This window comes from Propithecus coquereli, unplaced genomic scaffold, assembly GCF_000956105.1.
Source record: "Propithecus coquereli isolate 6110/MARCELLA unplaced genomic scaffold, Pcoq_1.0 Scaffold3, whole genome shotgun sequence".
Lineage (NCBI taxonomy): Eukaryota > Metazoa > Chordata > Mammalia > Primates > Indriidae > Propithecus > Propithecus coquereli.
The window spans coordinates 11,819,734-11,823,083 of NW_012148618.1; the positions used below are offsets into that span (position 1 = coordinate 11,819,734).

Here is a 3,350-nt window from a genome sequence, read left to right on the forward strand (position 1 = left end):
CCGTCTCTACTAAAAATAGAAAGAAATTGGCCAAACAACTAAAAATAGGAAAAATTAGCTGGGCATAGTGGCTTGTGCCTGTAGTCCCAGCTACCTGGGAGGCTGAGGCAGGAGGATCGCTTGAGCCCAGGAGTTTGAGGTTGTTGTGAGCTAGGCTGATGCCCCGGCACTCTAGCCCAGGCAAGACAGTGAGACTCTGTCTCAGAAAAAAAACGTATACCTTGAGGCCAGGCGTGGTGGCTCATGCCTGTAATCCTAGCACTCTGGGAGGCTGAGGTGGGAGGATTGCTTGAGTTCAGGAGTTTGAGACCAGCCTAGGCAAGAGCTAGACTGTATCCCTCCATTCCCCCCACTGCCCTCTACTAAAAATAGAAAGAAATTAGCCAGGCGTGGTGGTATACACCTGTAGTTGGGAGGTTGAGGCAGGAGGATCCCTTGAGCCCAGGAGTCGGAGATTGCTCTGAGCTAGGCTGATGCCACGGCACTCTAGCCCAGGCGACAGAGCGGGGCTCTGTCTCAAAAAAGAAAAAAGTATACCTTGAATCATCAGGGTGGAGAGTAGAGTGGATAGTTAGTAATTTCTTTTTTTTATAATTCTTGTTAATAGCCTTATATAATTTTTCTAATGTTTTTATCAGTGTATCCGTGAACAAATTTAACTTTTATTTTATTTTTAGAAACAGAAGCAGGAGAAAATGTTCTGTTTATACAGTAAGTAAGAGAAATGTTCAAACTATATTTTTAAAGTTACAAATTAATATTCTTTTTGTTTTCGTGTCCCTTTTGTGGAATACTTAGGATTAATTCAGGAAACAAATTCTTTGCAGAATTTAGCATATTGCTATAGGTGATAAATATGGGCATTTTGCAGCTTATAGTTTTAATAGTGATGAAACACTATTTTCATATATAAATCCTTAAATTCATCAGATAGTATAAAACAATAAATAGCAAGTCTTCAGATTTGTTTTATTAAATTAGTCTTTCTTATTATAATATTAATACCTAGAAAAGTCAATACCAGTGTCTTTTCACAAATGAAAAAATGGTTATCTTTATTTATGGTAAGAGAGTTACAAATTTAAACTGTATTGAGATATTATTTTCTACCTAATCAGTTAAGGATTTAGGTAAAAAGTCACTCATTGCTAGGTGGAGTATAAATTGTAGAAAGCAACTTGGCAGTATCATTCAGAATTTCAAATGCACATGCCCTTTGACTCAGCAATTTCATGTCTGGGAATTTATCTCACCAATATACTTTTAAATGTTTGAAATGATGAATAGATAAGGTTATTCCCTGAAGCATTTATTATAATAGTAAAGGTTGTGAAAGGTCCTAAAGGTCCATTAGGAAGGGCCTGGTTAAATAAATTGCACATTTTCTATATACTTGACTACTGTATAACTAGGAAAAAAAGATTCTCTTTTTATATGTACTAAATAGAAAAATCTCTATTACTTTCTATAAAAAGCAAGATGCAGGCTAGGCATGGTGGTTCTTGCCTATAATCCTGGGACTTTGGGATACTGAGGTAGGAGGATCACTTGAGGCCAGGAATTTGATACCAGCCTAAGCAACATAGTGAGACCCCATCTCTACAAAAAATAGAAAATTTAGCTGAGTGTGGTGGCACACATCTGTATTTCAAGTTACTTGGGAGGCTAAGGCAGGAAGATAGCTTGAGCCCAGGAGTTTGAGGTTGCAGTGAGGTATGATTACACCATTGCGCTCTAGCCTGGACAACAGAGAAAGACCCTGTCTCCAAAAAAAAAAAAAAAAAGTTATTGAAATAAAGAAGTGAAAGTCAGGTGCCATAACTCAGGCCTGTAATCCCGGCACTTTGAGAGGCTGAGGTGGAAGGGTTACTTGAGGCCAGAAGTTCAAGACTAGCCTAGGCAACATGGCAAGGCCCCATCTCTACGGAAAATTTAAAAAACAAAAAAAAAAATGGAAGTAATAGTAGTCATGATATCAAGAAGTTGCAGAAGGACATAAATTCAAAAGTAAATATTAAAAAGTAAAAATTGGCTGGGCACAGTGGCTCACACCTATAATCCCAGCAATTTGGGAGGCAGAGGCAGGAGGATTGCTTTAGACCAGGACTTCAAGACTAGACTGGGCAATATGGTGAGACCCTGACTCTACAAAACATTAAAAAAAAATATTAGCCACTCATGGTGGCACATGCCTGTAGTCCAGCTACTCAGGAGGCTAAGGTGGAGGGATTGCCTGAGCCCAGAAGTTCAAGGTTACAGTGAGCTGTGATCGAGCCTCTGTACTCCAGCCTGGGCAATAGAGTGAGACCGTGTCTCAGCAAAAAATAAAAAAGTGGTAACAGGTACTTAAATAACCAAAGTATAGAGCTTGTTTAGTGAATCTTCATTCTCATTACATTTTCTGGACAACCGCACATGGATAGGGTGTGAGACATTTCTTATTCCTTTGGTCCAGAAAGCTTTGTTGAGCTGAATATCAGTGCTCACATCTGGAGTTCCCATCTCCTTCATGACAAATTTCCCGATCTCTTTGAGTGCCAGAAGGGCACCCGTCTTGAAGCCCACTTGATGCGCTTGTGAATGTTGATGGCATATTCTCAGGTCACCACCTCATTGATGGCAGAATGGCCCTTCTTCTTCTCACCACCCTTCTTTTCCGGAGCCATTCTGCCTGGCCCCAGAAGGTTTTTGTATATATTCAAGTGCATATTTAGCTTTTGTTTTTTTAAACAAGACAAAAATGATATCACTTAATAATATGTCTGGTAGCAGTTTCCATGTTATTACATAAAGATGAACTCAGTCTGTTATAATTTATTATATGTCTGCACCAACATTTAGTCAGCTCCCTATTGATAGAAACTTGCATTGTTTCCTTTTATTTACTTTTTTTTAAGACTAAATTTCTAGAGAATGAATTGCTTTACAGGTCATTCTTTTCTTTTTTTTTAACAAGCAAGCAACATGTATTAAGCATATTTTTATGGTATTCTTGAAATTAACAAACCATTAAGACCAATCTGAAAAGTGTCCTTTAATTGCTTTATAATTTCTTCAGCCAGTATTAGATGAGTCTCTTTTTAAAAGATGTCTTTGTAATTTTCTGTCATTCTTTTTTTTGTTGTTTTGTTTTGAGTCAGGACTAGTTCTGTTGCCCAGGCTGGAGTGCAGTGGTAGGTTTCATAGCTCTGCAGCTTTGAACTCCTGGGCTCAAGTGATCTTCCTCCCTCAGCCTCCCAAGTAGGTGGGACTATAGACCTGTGCCACTATACCCGACTAATTTAATTTTTAAAGTTTTTTAGAGATGGGGGTCTTGCTGTGTTGCCCAGGCTGGCCTCAAATTTGTGGCC

The 3,350-nt window shown here is 38.7% G+C and overlaps 1 protein-coding gene and 1 pseudogene across 1 annotated transcript in view; one reads left to right on the forward strand and one right to left on the reverse strand.

The window, feature by feature from the left end:
* CASC5 (cancer susceptibility candidate 5) overlaps positions 1-3,350 on the forward strand; it is a 48,855-nt gene that overhangs the window by 10,144 nt on the left and 35,361 nt on the right. The window lies entirely within an intron of this gene.
* On the reverse strand, positions 999-2,666 carry LOC105814143 (annotated as a pseudogene).